The sequence below is a fragment of the Cinclus cinclus genome, chromosome 4 (assembly GCF_963662255.1).
Source record: "Cinclus cinclus chromosome 4, bCinCin1.1, whole genome shotgun sequence".
NCBI lineage: Eukaryota > Metazoa > Chordata > Aves > Passeriformes > Cinclidae > Cinclus > Cinclus cinclus.
Window position 1 is genome coordinate 68,034,655 of NC_085049.1, and position 17,311 is coordinate 68,051,965.

General features: G+C 46.5%; 1 protein-coding gene across 1 annotated transcript in view; it reads left to right on the forward strand.

The window, feature by feature from the left end:
* The first annotated feature begins 7,456 nt into the window (after positions 1-7,456).
* Positions 7,457-17,311, forward strand: part of PODXL (podocalyxin like) — a 44,846-nt gene continuing 34,991 nt past the window's right edge. The window contains exon 1 of the mRNA XM_062492433.1: positions 7,457-7,489. The gene's annotated coding sequence lies outside the window, so the exon portion shown is untranslated. The remainder of the gene's footprint in view (positions 7,490-17,311) is intronic.

Sequence of the window (17,311 nt, forward strand, 5' to 3'; positions counted from 1 at the left end):
CTACAGAAGTGAACTCCCTTTTCCAAAAGCACCTTTTTCACCTTCATTTACCATGAATAAACACCAGCATAATGACTGAGGGCACTGGGACAATGCAGGATTCATACCAGCTCTGCCATTCTGTTATCCCAGGGAGGGGTTTTGGGGGTGGAAGGAATCCATCTGAGGTGATTCATGTCTCAGCAACCCATGGCTTCCAGCAGGCATAAAGGAAACTGCTCACAAGGCAGCTGGGAGCACCAGCCCCATAGTGGATTTGGAGGGGGAAAGAGGAAATAAGATTTTTGATAGTGCTGAGGGAACTGGAGGGGTCAACCACTACTCTGGGACATGGGGCTTTCATTCGGCCCCTTCTTTCCTCTTTAACTTTTATTCATGTCTAAAAAAAGCACAAGGGAAAGCAGGAGGACAGCAACTGAAGCAGACCAGGACAGGGGCAGAGACAAACAAACAAGGGTTTGCCCAAGGCTACCTGACCCAACCCAACCCAACCCTCTGGTCCTCACTCCCAGCCCTCACTGTCCCCCAGGCACCCTCACAAAGCCCCAGCCACATCCTAAATGCTCCATGGAGGGCATCCACAAAGACAAACCATAAGCTCCCTCCCATCCCCTTCCCCACCCCAGGCTCCGAAAAATCCCCCTCATCTCTAATAATACAATGAGCTTTGTTATGACAGGGCAATGCACTTAATGGAGAGTGAAATTGAAGAAGAATGTGTGGAAGTTGCAGCTTTTATCTCTAAAACAAATAGTGAATTCCTCAGGGCTGCTGCAGCCCCAAACAATGATCCAAGCTTCCAGACTTTTGCAGGTTGCCCGGGTAACTTCCAGGATTTTTTGGGGCAGCTCCTTGTGAGAGGGAAAAGGTGGTGGCAAAGCCACTCTGAAGAGATGTGGAGTTGGTGTTTGGAGAGCTGTGTGTGCCCAAATGGCAGAAGATATTTAGGTTGTAGAGGTGTGCTTCACCCAAGGCTCATCTTGGGAAATTCCCACTGAATCCAGACTGGGATATCAAGGAGTTCCCTGCTCCATCTGGAAAGAAGCAATGCTGATCCCTTGTCCAGTGAAATGGCACAATCCATCCCAAATTTCTTTTAGAGGTGTTCCATTGGTCCTTCACAGCCCACAGACATCTGCAGGAGTCTGTGGGGAGGATGAACACAAGAGATTTTGGAGCAGGAGTCATCCACCCCCTGTGGCCTTGGAGAAAGAGTTGCCTGCATTACTCTCTACACCTTTCTGAGGAGGGGAAGTGGAAAGGGAGGTGCTGAGCTCTACTCCCTGATATCCAGTGATAGGACATGTTGGAATGGCTCAAAGCTGGGTCAGGAGAGGTTCAGACTGGACACGAGGAAGCATTTCTTTACCAAGAGATTGGTTAAACACTGCAGCAGGCTCCCTAACAGGAATGTTGGCAGCTTGCTGAAAATGAGGTTCCTTACTTTTCCTCGGGAAAGTTAAACCCAAGAGAATCAGAAATTGCACCTGTTTGGGTGGTCAAGTGCAGAGAAAAGAGGAAGAACAGAAGTCTTCAAAATAAGATCACAGCTGAGATCAGGAGATCATTTCAGAACTGAGGGCCAAACCTGGATTTTATAAGTTGTTGTCTAATTCCAATAGGATTTTTGCCTCTTCACTTACAGAAGTTCAAGAAAAGACAGCTGGCATTGTGAGCATTATCCTGGGCTGTTCTTGGCAACCTCAAGACAATTTTTGCTCCTGAGGCAAGCTGCATTTTGTTTCCTTCTTCTGAGTCAGGTCCAGGCTAAGAAACAGACTCCCAAGTGGCACTTCTGACTCCCCATCTTCTGAAACACAAATACAAACATCAGACCTCAGGTATTTTTGTCTCTTGATGAAAGGAGGGGAGTTTGGCTTTGGGTTTGTTGGGGGTTTTTTTTGTTTTTTTTTTTTTTTCCTTTCCTTCCTGAAGTAGCCTCGAGTGATTTTCAACCCAGGAGTCCACAGGCTGTTGCTCACACTATTACTCATGTCAGAGGTATCATCCCTTCATCTTCCCCATCTTAACCCCAAATCTGAATTCCAAACATTATTACTTTGTGCCCGGTCGCACAAGGAAAGAGGTGACGACATTCAATAAAATCGGATTACTGGCAAGTTAAATGATCCCAAGCTGGATCTCAGCCCGAGGATTTTCAAGCTGTGCAGGCTTCCCTCAGTCATTTTCTGTGGGAAGAGGTAAATATTGCCAGGCTGCCTGCGGACGTCAGTCAAATGTTGTGACGAATCTGAACGCAGACAAGAAGGAATTACAAGGTGCAAAGAAGATAAAACTGTCTTGGGGAATTTATCCCAGCACTGTGAAGCACAGGAGCAACTCCTACTTTATGTTTTCTTGTCCTTTGTCCAGTTTAATTCTAAATTGCAGAAGAAATGGGGGGTCTGTACCCTTTGGGGAATTTCAAAAACACTTTGAGATTTCCCCAACAAGGAAATCTTGTGTCATGTGGAGTCTTCCTCCTCCAGAGAGAGTTTCAGCCCAGCTGACTTGCATACCTTGAAACCACTGACTCCCTGTGCTGCTCTTTCACAGCCTTACGTAAATATTTGGCTGGAACACAGAGACCCAGGTAAATGTGAACCTGTGTGCAGCCATATCAATGTCAAGATTAAAAAACACACTTGACTCACTTAAGCCCATGAGATTTTAAATAATCATAATGTCAATAATAAATTTTAAAGTAAATTCTTTTTTTTTTTTGGCTCCCACTTCTCAGACAGATGTGCAGGCCATTCTCCAAAGAGTTTCCATTCACCTCTGAGACATTCATATTTGGAATTGAAAGCATAAGACTCTACATAATTTCCTGGTCCTGTGATTTTGGTATTTAGGAAAACCTGCAGAGCTGGGCTACTCATGATAAAGCTCCTAGTTAGCAATGCTGCCTGTCTTGGGGTGTCAAGGACTGTTCCCATCTTTCTGGGAAACACCGATGTTTTTTTGACACCCCCAAAAAGTGCCCACTTTCCCAAATTAGGGTTTTTTCCTGACCTTTCCCCAAGCTGACGGTTGGGATGTACTTTATCAGACACCCAGCTTTTGAAGCAGTCATGCTAAATATCCCTTTCTTTTTGCCATCAGCTGCTCATGATTCATAGCCTTGATCTGCCACCCTCAGTAATTATCCCCTTTGGAGCAGAGACAGATACGGAGCCAGCATGAGTGGGAAGGTGCCTGTACCCTGAAAAGCACAAGGAATAATGAGAGACCTTCCTCCTGCCATCCTGGAAAAGGAGGCTTAGCTCCATGTTTCTGGATGAATCTCTTTTTCCAAGAAGTGGAGGCCATGCTGTTGTTTCAGCCACCATGGTAACTGCCAGCAGCCAAGGTTTAAGGAAACAAAAAAGCATTGTGTCCAACAAGTCTGTTAAGAACTCACAGAACTCCCTTTGTAAGTGCCAGGGTGCCTTTTGGTAATAAAGAGAGAACCTACACCCCAAAGCAGCAATCTGGAAGGATTTAGATGCTCAGGGGGTGAAGCTCCCTCCTCTTTGCCCAAGACCAAAGGACCGGCACAGCCCAGATCTACTGATGGGACCAACCAGACAGAATTCTTCTCCTAACTCTCATTACTTACAAACACCACATAATAAAACTAAATCCGGCCTGACTTTTAAGTGGATTTCAGACTGCTCTGTTTTCCTTAGGTTGCTGCCAAGGGAGCTCTGTTCTTGTCTGTTATTCCCACAGCCCTCAGTTAGAGAGGAGACCCAACACACCTTGGGGAAACCCCCGTCTCCCAGGCAATGAGCCACAGGATGTTTTTGCAGTGTTTTATGGGCACTGGTGCCATAAACAGAGAGTTTGAGGAGCTCAGCATCACCTCCCTCCTCTCTATCCCAGGGTCTCTGTTCTACAGGACCAGCTCATGTTTTTACCTGAGCTGTCTTGACTTGGTAGTTAACACCAAAAATTGGGAAAGAATGTGTGTGTGTGTGTGTCTGTGTGCGTGTGTCTGTGTGTCTGTGTGTGTGAATGGGATCTGTTATTAAAATTACTCCTCAGGGACAGAAGGAACTGCATCTCTGATACTGGCAGGATTAATCATGTGTACCAACACATTCATTCATTTATTGCAACTCGAGTTTCACAGCTTTTGGGTGCTGTGTAGTGCACAGTTGTAGCAGGAAGAGCTGAGGTTGGGCTGAAGCACATGGAAAGTCTCTCTGCACTGACCCAGAAGTTAAATCAGGACAAGAAACCTTTTCTGGGGACAACATGCAAAGCAGGGAGGGCTGAGCCAGCAAACCCAAGCACATCCTCTTCTGAAAGTGACCTTGCAACAAGAATAAAATCCACCTTTAACTGAAGGCATCAAGAAAACCATATTTGAAAAGTCCTTTTTGGAGTGAAGGTTATCTTTACCAACTCTGGGTCCAGGCTGGGAAGATTCCTGGTATAGCTGGATCCAGCAAAGACAAGAGGAGGATTCAGTGCAAAGCCCTGAGCTTATTTTCAGTTTCCTCCCAACTGCAGCAAGCGCTTCTTGCCGAAACACCACAGAACAACTTTTAGTGCTTCAACACAAAACAATGCCAAGATTTGATGACAATTTTGTCCTTCATGCTTTGGGTGCATGGCTTCCTTTGAGACATTCTCGAACAGGTGCAAATCTTTCCCCAGAAAATAAAAATCCTGTGAAAATATACATTTTCTGGGGGGGGAAGAGGAGGGATCAGTGTTTGTGTGTCGTGTATATGCAGAAGTTGATCCCAAATTAATCCCACTTCCAGATGAAAACTCCAAATAAACACCCAGCCCTGCTGAGAATCCCAAAATGAACCCAATCTGGATAAAAAAAAACTTCAAGCAACTCACACTTGGATGTGAATCTGAAATCAAACTCCAAACCCCCCATCCAGATGAAAATCCCAAATCCACTCCCAAATGCTCATCCTGATAAAATCCACACATTTCTCCCATGCAAGTAGGAATCCCAAAGAGATCCCCAAGTCCACATCCAAACAAAAATCCTAAATCCTTGTTCATTTGAGTGGGAATCCAAAATCAACTTACAAACCACCATCCAGATTAAAACTCCCAATCTCCCACAAGTCTTCACCATGATTAAAACCCCAAATCCACCCTCAGCTCGAGTGAACACCCCCAAATCACTCCTATGTAGCTTGAAATACCAAATCATCCTCATTCCTCTCATTCCAACAAAAACCCCAAATCTTCCCCAGCATCCCAAATCCAATGAAAATCCAAACACCCTCAGATAGATGGGAATGATAAACACCCCTCAAACAGCCTCCCCTCACAAAAACCCAAAATCTTTCCAAAGTCTTCATCCTGATGAATATTCCAAACTCCCTCCATGCAGGCAGGAATCCCACCAGCCCCCAAGTCCCCATCCCAATAGAAATCCCAAATCCACTCCTAAATCAAATGTAACCCACAGATCTCCCCATGTAGCTGAGAATCCTAAATCCCCCCAGATTTCCACAAATCCCCACCTCAATGAAACCCCAAAATCCTCCCCAACCCTCCAACTCTAACAAAACTCCTGAATCTCCCCATGCAGTTGAGAACCCCAAATCCCATTCCAAACAAAACTCTTATACCCTCTCCAACCTTCTAACTCCACATAGACATCCAAATCCCCTAAATGCCCTCTCCAATGAAACCCCTAAACCACTTTCCAACTTCCCAACTCAAACAAAAGCCCCAAATCCCTCCATGCAGTTGAGAACCCCAAATACCAATAAAATCCCTAAATCTTCTCCAACCTTCCAACCCCAACAAAACTCTCAAATCCCTCCATGCAGTTGAGAATCCCAAATCCCCAATACCCCTATCCTAATGAAGTCCTCTCCAACCTCTCAATTCTAATGAAACCCCTAAATTCTCTCCAACCTACCAACTCCAATGAAACACTCAAATCCCTCCATGAAGCTGAGAAGCCCAAATCCCCTCTCCCACACCTCCATCCTAACAAACCCATTAAACACTCTCCAGTCTCCCATTTCCAGTGAAACCTCCCAGATCCCTCCACGAAGTTAAAAAGCCCAAATCTCCCCAAGACCCCCATCCCAACGAATCCCCACTCCCTCTGCAGGTGCATCTCCTGCTCCTTGATGCCTGCTCCATTCTCATTCATCCCCAATCATTGCCAATCTCCATCCCCAGCCCTATCCCCAATCCCAATCCCCATCCCCATCCATCTCTATTCCCCATGCCCAACCCCCAATCCCCATCCATCCCTATTCCAAATCCCCATCCCCCATCCCCATCCCCATCCCCATCCCCATCCCCATCCCCATCCCTATCCATCTCTATCCCCAATCCCCAATCCCCAATCCAAATCCCCATCCATCTCTATTCCCCATCCCCAGCCCCATCCCCAATCCCCAATCCCCAATCCCCAATCCCTAATCCCCATCCATCTCTATTCCCCATCCCCATCCATCTCTATTCCCCATCCCCATGCATCTCTATCCCCCATCCCCATCCCCAATCCCCAATCCCCATCCATCTCTATTCCAAATCCCAATCCCCCATCCCCATCCCCCATCCCCATCCATCTCTATTCCCCATCCCCAATCCCCATCCATCTCTATTCCAAATCCCAATCCCCCATCCCCACCCCATCCCCATCCCCCATCCCCAATCCCCATCCATCTCCATCCCCAATCCCCAATCCCCAATCCCCAATCCCCAATCCCCAACCCCCAATCCCCAATCCCCATAATCATCCCCAATCCCCAATTCCCATCCCCAATCCCCATCCCCATCCCCATCCCCATCCCCAATCCCCAATCCCCAATTCCCATCCCCAATCCCCAATCCCCAATTCCCATCCCCAATCCCCATCCCCATCCCCATCCCCATCCCCATCCCCATCCCCATCCCCAATCCCCAATCCCCAATTCCCATCCCCAATCCCCAATCCCCAATCCCCAATCCCCATCCCCATCCCCATCCCCAATCCCCAATCCCGAATTCCCATCCCCAATCCCCAATCCCCAATTCCCATCCCAAATCCCCAATCCCCAATCCCCAATCCCCATCCCCATCCCCAATCCCCAATCCCGAATTCCCATCCCCAATCCCCAATCCCCATCCCCAATCCCCAATCCCCAATCCAAATCCCCAATCCAAATCCCCATCCATCTCTATTCCCCAGCCCAATCCCCAATCCCCAATCCCCAATCCCCAATCCCCAATCCCCAATCCCCAATCCCCAATCCCCAATTCCCATCCCCAATCCCCAATTCCCATCCCCCATCCCCATCCCCATCCCCATCCCACGGCTCTCTCCCCCCGCGCCGGGGGCGGAGGCGGGGGCGGTCCGGGGCCGTTCTACGCCTCCCCGGGCGGCGGGGGAAGGGGGGGCCGGCGGCCGGGGCCGTGTCCGGGGAAGGGAGGGCATCGCCCGCCGGCCCCGCCGGGAGAGAGCGCCGGGAGCCGCGCCGAGGCACCATGCGGGCTGCGGGGCTGCTGCTGCCGCTGCTGCTGCTCGGTGAGTGCCGCCCCTCCGCTCTCCGCGCCTCCTTCCCCGCTTCAAGCATCCCTCGCCTCCTCGCCGCACTCCGCTCTCCCCGTTACTATTGGCGAGCACGGCGGAAAAGCGGCTGGGGGACGCCGGGCGCCCGTGCGCCGCCGGAACGCGGCCTTATCGCGGCTCTGTCGAGGCTTTATCGCGGCTCTATCGCGGCTCTGTCGGAACCCCGGGCACATCCAGCCCTCCGCGGCGCTGCAACTTGGGGCGCGGGAGCCGCAGTGCTGCTTCATTCTGCGGAGGGATGAGCCCGACCCTCCGGCTCTTCCCTCCCGCATCCCGCGCCCCAAACCCCGCCGGGCGGCTCGGGCTCTTGGGAGAGCGATGTGCGGAGCGCCGGGATTCACACCCCGCTTTTGGGGTCCCATCGAGCGACGGGGTACTTCGGGTTCGGCGTGGTGGGGCCGTCCTTGAAGTGGTCCAGGTGCTGCACCCACGGAACGTGAGGAGGAGATGGTGCGGGAGAAGAGTGGGGAATGCTGCTGCAGACAGCAATTCCCTGGTAGAAGTTGATGGTGGAGTTGGGAAAAGGTTAAGCTGGAGACTCTTGGGGATGTGTCGTGCTGGGGAGGTTTGGGAGTAGAAACAGCTCCTGAGATCCTGCGGCAGTGTTGGGGTTCAGCGTGATGGAGAGGGAGTTGTGGTTCTCTGGTGGCGTGTTTTGCTGGAGAGGTAACCACATGGAAAAGTAGCAGGGAAAGGAAATGCACTCATGCTTTCCAGAGTGAAGAGAGGTAGGGAGGAGTGGGGCATTTCTTGTAATCAGGAAAGGAGAGGGAGGCACAAAATTAAAATAAAATAAAATAAGATAAAACGAGGCTCCCAGAAGAGCCTCTGCAGAGCTGAATATGCTTTTATTCAAGGTAACAAAAGCTGGGGGATACTCGAGAGGTAAAAGCACAAGTGGAGGCAGGGCCCTGGGGATTTAACTCGGGTGAATTCCCACAGGTCTGGCTGAAATCTTTGCCTGCTCTTTTTTTTTTCCCCGTTCCTCTTGGGACTCAGGAGGTTTGGTGGGTGAGCAGGTGCAAACTGCCATGTGTCCTTGATGCCAACATGGGCTTTAAAAGAGATTTCTCTTTCCATTTAAAATCAGGAAGCCCTGATCATCATTAATACTGGCATAAAGTAGAAGCTGTTAATACAATTTTTCATGTGCTGGCCAGAATTTAGCTGAGTTTAGCTGATTTTGCCTTCTCAGAAGGTTTTGTTCTGTTTTCCAAAATGAGGTGATAAATATGCTGGGATTGGGACAAAATGAGCTCTTAGTGGGAGAACGTTTTAGGGACCTGTTTCTGTAACACTCTGAGGTGATCCTATTATATCTTTCTCAAAAATTAATTTATTAAATCGTTCAAAACAGTGTTTTCTGCCATTCGTTGCTGCTCTTGGATTCTGAAATAAGATGCTTAGAGATGCTTTTATGTTGCTCCCTGGGAACTGGAACCAGGATTTTCTTCCTTTGGGGCCAAGACTAGCATGCCTATTTGCTAAGTGTTTGGGCTCAGAGTCCCAGCAGTGCTTAACTCCAAAACTGGTATCTGCTGTGATCATCTGTGTTCCTCAAAGCCTAAAATTCATCTTTCCCCCCCCCCCCCCCCCCTTCCTCAAATAGGAAGAAGTTGGGTTTGTAAGTGAACTTGTAATATTTTGTGTATCTTAGGAAATAGTGATTGGGATGGAGCCTGCATGACTTGCTGCATTTAAATTGGATGTGAAATGAGAGTTAGGGAGTTCAGAGTTTGTTTTTGGAAGGTGACAACTTCTGTGTGTGGGGCAAAGCAGAACCACCACAAGGTTGCTGAAGTTTTTTAAAAGCAGCTCTCTGGGGTACAGTGATTTCCTTAGAAATACTGACTTCCAGGCTTGTACATCCCAATCCCCTGATTCTGCAGAGATTCCCCTTTATATCCTTGCTTAAAAGAGAAGAAAATCAGTCTCAGACAGTGCACAGCCAGTGTGTACAAGAGTCGCAGCAAATATAGCATTAGGCAAAAAATACCTTTAAATTCCACCAGCCAGGGAGGGGCTCAGAGCTACCAGTTGCAGCACCTTCATGGGATATTTCACTTTATTTATTCTTTCTTCAAATTTCATCTTGTATTCCCACAGGCGGTACAATAGCAAAAAAATTGCATCAGGAAAAGACAAAAAATACCTTTTATTCCCACAGGATTCAAAAGAGCCATAGCTCAAACCTGTCCTGGGAGCAGAAAAAGGGCAGGAAGGGCTTGTACCAGAGATCAAGCACCAGGCTTAAAGCTAACCACAGATTGATGGGTTTGAAATCTTTATTGCCAAAACACTGCTTTTCATTCCCAAAGCTGAATTCCCAGGCTACCTCCCTGGTACTGAGAGTTCCGTGGTACTGGGAGTTTGTGTTTGTTGACAAGCTGTCAAAGATGTGCATTAAAAAAAAAAAAAAAAGAAAAAAACAAACATTTTATCCATTGAATACTAATCCTGACACAGGCAGGATGAGGCAATTGGGGCCATGTCCCCAGGAGGAGAAAAAAAATAAATGTTTAACCACTGGGTTTTAGAATCGGCATCAAACCAGAGAGTCTCATATAAGATATTTTGTCTTGGAAGAATTTTGGTAAGACTTTTTGAGACCTTTTTGCCATCTTAGAAGTGCAAAGCCTTCAATTCCCCGTGGGGACACAGTGACACTAACCCGGGGGCTGTTTTGGGAGGATTAATTAAAGGACTGTTTGTAAATCACTTGAAGATTCCTGGATGAAAGGAACTGGAACCATGCAATATACTGATTTAATTCCAGGGAGTTGCTCCGAGGGTGATGGGAGAGCAGCTGGAAATATCTGCTCTCAGGGAGGCTGGGGAAGCACTTTGGTTATTATTTTCCCTATAAACCATGTATATTCTCTCCCTATCTGCACTTCTGAAAGGTCTAAACCCACCAGCATGAGTTCTGGGGTGTTTTTTGGGGGGCTGAGGGAGGTAATTTACAGCCAGTGAGGATCCCTCTGGCTGTGCTGTGCCCCATTATCCTGGGGGTTTTGTCTCTCTGTGACAGCAGAGAGGAGTTGTAGGGGTTTAGGTACTCAAAATTTTGCCCCTTTATCTGTGATGCTGCTCTGGGTGGCCCCTTTGCCGTGTCCTTAAGGACCCAGCACAGCACCCAGAGCCCCCTGAAGCTCTGCAGAGCCAGGGAGGACAGGCTGAGTGGGGATTTATCCTTGTAGGGTGATGCTCTGTGGAGGGGCGAGGTCCTGCTGTGACATCTGCCCGAGCTGCTCTGTGCTACAGGGGCTCAAACCCCAAGCTCAGGAGCCTTCAGCAGCTTCATCCATCTCCGGGTGGTCCAGGCAGGATGATGCCTGTAGCAAACCCACCCGTGGCTGTGCAGGAATTCCTCCCTCCCCGCTGCTGAGCTGATGGGGAGTGACACTTAGAAACGTGCAGGTTGTGAGGCCAGGTGTGCACCTGACCTCCAGCTTAGCTCCCAGCCTAACACCACTCCTGCATGGCCAAGAGCCACCCTCAGGTGTGCACGACGGGGTTTGAGCCCTGCAGGAATCTGGGTGGCCCGGTCGGGTCTATTCCCCATGTGCAGGCATGTGAGATCTCACCAGCTCTCCCCAGAGCTTTCACTCACTCCTGCCAGCTTCCTGCTCCAGAGCCTGTTTACGTGCTCAGCTCCTTCCACAACTGGCCCATCTCCACCTAAGGATGTTGTTTCTGAATTCTTGCAATGCCTGCCCTTTCCTTCACAGAGAGATCATGAGCAAACCTTGCTTCTTTTTGTTTTGTTTTGTTTTGTTTTGTTTTTCCCCCACTCTCTACGCAATGCACGCACTCATGTGACATTCGTTGCTCTCCAGTTACCTGTACTCTGTTCACTGCCACCCCCTGGGCTTTGCCAAATATTTCACGTTGTAGAGAGCAGTTCCTTTAGGCTTGGAACTGCCAAACAAATCCATAAGGTCTTCCACTTGCAGTTTGTGAGGCCACCCTGATTCTCCATGGGTGTCTTGCAGCTCCTCTGGGGATGTGCCACCCATCTCCTCCAAAAACCTCTCTGTTTGACACTGGGACTTAATAATAAGAAAAAAAATCCTCATTTTTATTCCCTGAACTGCCTGGTGGGATGGTATCCCACACTCCACAGTGAGAATGCTTCCTTCAGTGCTTCGTTATTTGGGAGGTTTGGGGACAGTTTGTCTGAGCTTCATTGGGTTTTAAGTGCTCTAATTATATATTTGTTGTAGTGCTGGGCTGAAGCCTTTCAGTGTTTTGCTCTGGGGATCCTTGATGAATACACAGACCCAGTGCAAACAGGCAGGAGCGATGTTCTCTGCCCATATCACAGCTCCAGAGGTGCTCAACCACTGGGGATATCCAAAAACATGCCAATTTTTATGCTAGAAAGCCCTGTCTGGGAACGTAAACAGAGATGGGGAGAAAGAGATAATCCTCCCTGTTACAGTAACAAGAATCATAAAAGATTTTTCTTCAGCTATAAACTGAAGAGGTGAAGTTAAAGAATTGGCTGTGGTGGATTCCCTTCTCTATTTTTCAAGTGTTTGGTGGCCAGACTGTGCAGTGAGTGTCAGGGACGGAGGGGATTCTCTCATCTGGAGGTGCTGTGGTGCAAATAGCATCGAGAAATGTGCAGAAGTGTAGATATGGTACTTAGGGACATGGTTTAGTGCTGGACCTGGCATGATAGCTTAATGGCCTGGCTTAACCCTTCTAGAGGTGTTTTTCCTACTAATGATTCCATGATTCCATGGGCAGGGACACCTCTCACTATCCCAGGGTGCTCCAAGCCCTGTCCAGCCTGGCCTTGGACACTTCCAGGGATCCAGGGGCAGCCACAGTTTCTCTGGGCACCCTGTGCCAGGGCCTCCCCACCATCACAATAAACCTGAGGTTCCTCCAAACATGACTAAACCTGTTTCAAGTTATCTGCTGGCTTTGAATTGCAAATAATGCTGGAAATAGTGAAAAATCTAGGAAAATACCAACAGGAACTTTCATGCCTTTGGGAAGGTGCAGAGCTCTGTGGTGGCTTATTTGGGGTGACTTTTTGAGGGCTACATGCTCATATGCACTTGATTTGAGGTGCTGTGTGTCTTAGAGCCAGCCTTTGCCACTGAATATTGCTGAAATCCATTGGGAACCAGAAAATGCCAGGACACCCTAAAGAGAAGAAAATCCCTCTCTCCTTCAAGGGGTGAAGCAAAGCTGCTGAAACTCCAAATGCACCAAAATCCTCCATTACTCATCTGTCTGTTGGGTCCCAGGTCTTGCTGATGGAAGTTTTCTCATAACCAGATGTGGCTGCTTAGCAAATCTTTGTGTCCCTGCAGCTCTGTGTGTTGCAGGCACCTTTTCTGCCCCGTAAATAACATGCTGCTCACAACTCCCTTGGCCATGGGCCAGGCGCTCTCCGTGCACACCGGTGACAGTTTGGTGACAAAGCATTGCAAGGTCACAAGGAGAATTCAAACAACTTATTAAAATCAACCCAGTGTGGTGTCTCAGCACCCAGCAGAGAGCGGGAGGGGGAAGGAATGGGGGTGAACCTTTATTTTGGGCAAGCAGAGAACAGGGGGGTAAGGAATGGGGGTGAACCTTTATTTTGGGCAAGCAGAGAACAGGGGGGGAAAAATGGGGGTGAACCTTTATTTTGGGCAAGCAGAGAATGGGAGGGGGAAGGAATGGGGGTGAACCTTTATTTTGGGCAGCGGGAATTTCACCGCTGCTGGAATATCTACTTTTAGATGCACATCTGTGCATCACAGCAGAGGGAAGGTCAGGCTGAGATTTGGCTTTCAGCAAGGCTCCACTTGTGAATAACATCCAAGGTTCTGTGTCTTGGGGCTGGGTGGCAGCAGGAAGCAGATGGGTTCCAGTTTGGACAAACTGGCATGACTGGACTTGGGGAGGAAGGGAAAATTGGAAGTCACAGAGTGGCTCTTCTGCTTTTTCCTCCCACTGAGGGACCCAAGGCAAGGCCGTGTAGGTTCAGATATTCAACTAAGGTGTTTAAGGTTGAAGCTGAGTTATCCTTGAATCCAGCTGGGTCTTCTGAAGGCAATTCAGATGTGTTTTGGGATTATTTGTCCACTAGAGATGCTAGTTTCCATAAATGCTCCCCAGTATGGTCTGATGTTGCACCAAAAACATCCAGGACCTGCCCCTGGAAACACTTATTTTAATTGTGTAACACTGCCTATACGCACTCAAAAATGCAAAAAAAAAAAAAAAGAAAAAAAATAGTCTGGGGATTTGCACCAACTTCTTTCTGGTGGGTCAGGAGTGCACCCTAAAGGCTGCAAAATGAACAGGCAAATTGGAAGAATATGGCCTTGGGTTTAAAAATCGAATCTGTGCTTGTTGTCAGGTGCAGGACAGATCTTTAGAAATAGGTAGAGATGGGATCTGCATTAAAAGCTCCTTCAAAAATGAAAAGGTAATTTATTTTTTTTCTTTCTGAGTCAGTCCCGTTTTAGATGTTTCTTAGAGGTCTGGTTCATATCCTTATAATCCTGAATAAAAAATTGGATTAATCCAGTGTCTTTTTCTCCATTTCACAGGGTCTGTGTGCAGGGATCTTTGTCTTAGGCTACATGGCTGATGAGGGTGGTGAAAGGGGAAGGAAGGTCGTTTTGCAGTGGAAGAATAAGGCTTCAGTTATTGATGGCAAAAACTGAAATTTTCTCTCTCAGTCTTAATTGATTTTGGCAAATTTAACTGGAGGAGGAGGAGGTAGAAATTGGCTTAGAAATTAGGCTCTAATACTTAAATATCTATTAGATCTATTGTAAAGAAATGAAGAGACAGCCTTGTTAGACATTTATTCTAAATGGCTTCTGCTGGATACAGAGAGATGACAAAGAGAAAAATACCCAATTTCTAACTTGGACAAAGGGGACTTGAAAGGCTTGAAGAAACTCTGAGAAAGTCCTTCTTAGAAACCAAATAGCAAAGACCACTGTTTTTTCTACTTGCTCCCTGGAGTCTAAAGGCAGGAGAGCAAGATAAGACATTCCACCATGTAGGCAAATGGGGGAAAAAAAAAAGAGAAAAGTTTAAATGACACTGCTGCAGGCTGTGGAAAGTGGAGAGCTCTCTGGGTGACTGTTATGTGCTGCTTATCAAAATACTGTGAGCCCTGACTGTGAGAAAAAGCAGAGTAGTTAAAGAGATGCTCTGTGACAGTATGGATCTAGTTAGCAGTGGTTATACTGGAACAACATGAAGTAACCAAGGTTCTCAAAATATATCTATATCATCTATATCTATCTATATCTATATCTATATCTATATCTATATCTATATCTATATCTATATCTATATCTATATCTATATCTATATCTATCTGTCTCTGTCTCTGCATCAATATCAATATCAATATCAATATCAATATCAATATCAATATCCATATTAAATAAGCAATAAAGTTTTTCTCATTGGGCATTTCTAATTTATCAAGCAACAGAAGAAATATTTAAAGCACAGGTAAGGGAAGAAAGTTTTCTGCCATGTACTGAGTCAGTTAATAAGGAGCAGCCTCAAAGCAGGTTGTGATTGCAGAGCTCCAAATCAGTACTCTCATCATGTATTTTTTACAGCCATCACTCTCTGCTGGCAACCTGGTTCGGTTTTGGAGCCTGAAGGAACAAAAAAACCCAAATAAACAAATAAGAATTTGTTCCCGTGGGTTTCTCTTGGCAAAGTGGAGAAAGTAGCAACACTCAGTAAAGGCAGAAAACTGCCTCCTCCTGTTTTATTTTCTTTTTGTTGGCTTTTCCCTTCTAATATTGGTCTCATTTTCAGATGGAACAGCACCCTGATTTGGTTTGACACAATGCTAAGAAATGTTTGTGGTCTCCACTGCCTCATTCTATGGGCACATAAATTTACACCAAATCACAGCATTGTGGAAATGAAAAGCTGCAATACCTGTGCTGCAAATGGGATGAACCAGCAGCTCTGGGGCTCACAGAAATCCTGATCCTACTGAGAGACAACGAAATAAAAGGAAAATGGGACAGGCATCATGTCAGCTGTGAAGCCAGAGAGCAAAATTCACAGCCTTGAGCCTGAATTTCAAGCATGCAGGAGTTAATCTCTCCATCATCTCCACTTTCCCCGAGCCTCAGGGTCATTCCCATGCCAAAAAGCCAAGGAGAGATGCTGATCTCTTTGAGATAAAGAATAAATTTTCCTGTCCTCTGCAGTACGTGGAAAACTGCGGAAAAAGAAAGTTTGGAGATTAATGCAACACCCTATTATAGACAATAATTTTGTTTCCTTGCAATTTTCCCAGATGGCTAAAAAAAGCCCTCAAGGCTCTCAGTCCATGTGATTTTGTGGGCTTCTAAGACAGTTCCTGCCCGTGAATGGCACCAATAAATCCCCATTAACTGTATTCAGCAGGAGAATGATCTTTTTTTTCTCATTAAAGCCTCACAAAGGGTTCAAAACCTCATTTTATGGCAGGGTGCTTTGATTTAAATTGATGTGGCTTAAATTATGAATTTTAATCATTACTTAAAATGCAGAAGGAGAAAGTAATAATTTGAATTATTTGATTTTTATAATGTTTTCCATTTACAATTCATAGCTATATCCCTTAAGCAGGGCTGATTCTCATTGTAAAACTTGATTTATAGCCCACTCTTGCCTTTCAGCTGTGTTTTCTAACCAGGCTGGCACACTCTAGACATATTTGTTGGGTGAATTTTATAGCCTGAGACCTCTCTATTTTGATTTCTAATTTATGCATCTCCAGAGTTGTCCTTGATCATGATGAATAAAACTAATTTAAGGTTCATAGGTGCAAAACGCTCTTTGCTTGTCGAGGAAATTTCTGTTAAACTGACAAATGCAAAAGAGCATTTAAAATTCCTTTAAGATACATCAGATAACTGAGGACCTGAGTACTTTCTGCAATAAGCTTTTCAACAAACTTTTCAGTTTAGTGCTAAGCAATTCACTGAGCTTATCTCCAGTGTGATGGAGTAAGTGACTGAAAAGAATTGTTCTTTGTCTCTCGAGAGTTGCAAATTAACAGGAGTTGTTCTCTTAAAATTCACTTTTACTGTTTAAAATGGGAGAGGAAACAATTTTATTTTTCAGCTGCCAGTTTCCGGTTTCACAGCCTGGAATTGATTGTTGGTGGAGCAGCTGAATGTCTCTCTCCTTGATCTGCAGAGAGAATTTCAGTGATAGTTAAGGTTTATGCACATAACTTTTGACTGTCAAACTGACTATTCCATGCTGAATGTCTGGGTGCCCTGGACATCTGCCCATAGTGTAGGCAGAAAGCAATTAAAGAGAAGCAAAAATTAACAAGACTTCCTTTAATTGACTGCTCTGTTTTTGTCTCACATCCAAATCCAGCCCCACTTAGCATTGGAAAATCTGAGTTCCCCAAGTGTCAGGAGTGTCCTGGTTTGGTTTAGTCTCACTGCAATATATTAAATGTTCTTTTTGGTGCTAGATGATAAAATCTAGGAAATCCAAAATTTAGGAAGAGATTTGGCCTCAATGGGTTGTGGCCCATTCCTCTCATCCAGCCTTGTGTCCCCTTGCTAATCAAACATGAGAGCATTTTCCCCAGCAAGCTTGGCAAATAAAACTTTGCTGTTTAAGGCAACAGCCACAGAGGGGAGAAAAAGAAGGAAAATAAAATAATCCTGAGATGATTGTGATTGCCACTCCTGCCATCACCCCTTTGCACAAAGCCATTCCAGTGGGAGGACACGTCTGCTTCTGCTGTAACATACCAGTCTAGGCTGATAAAGG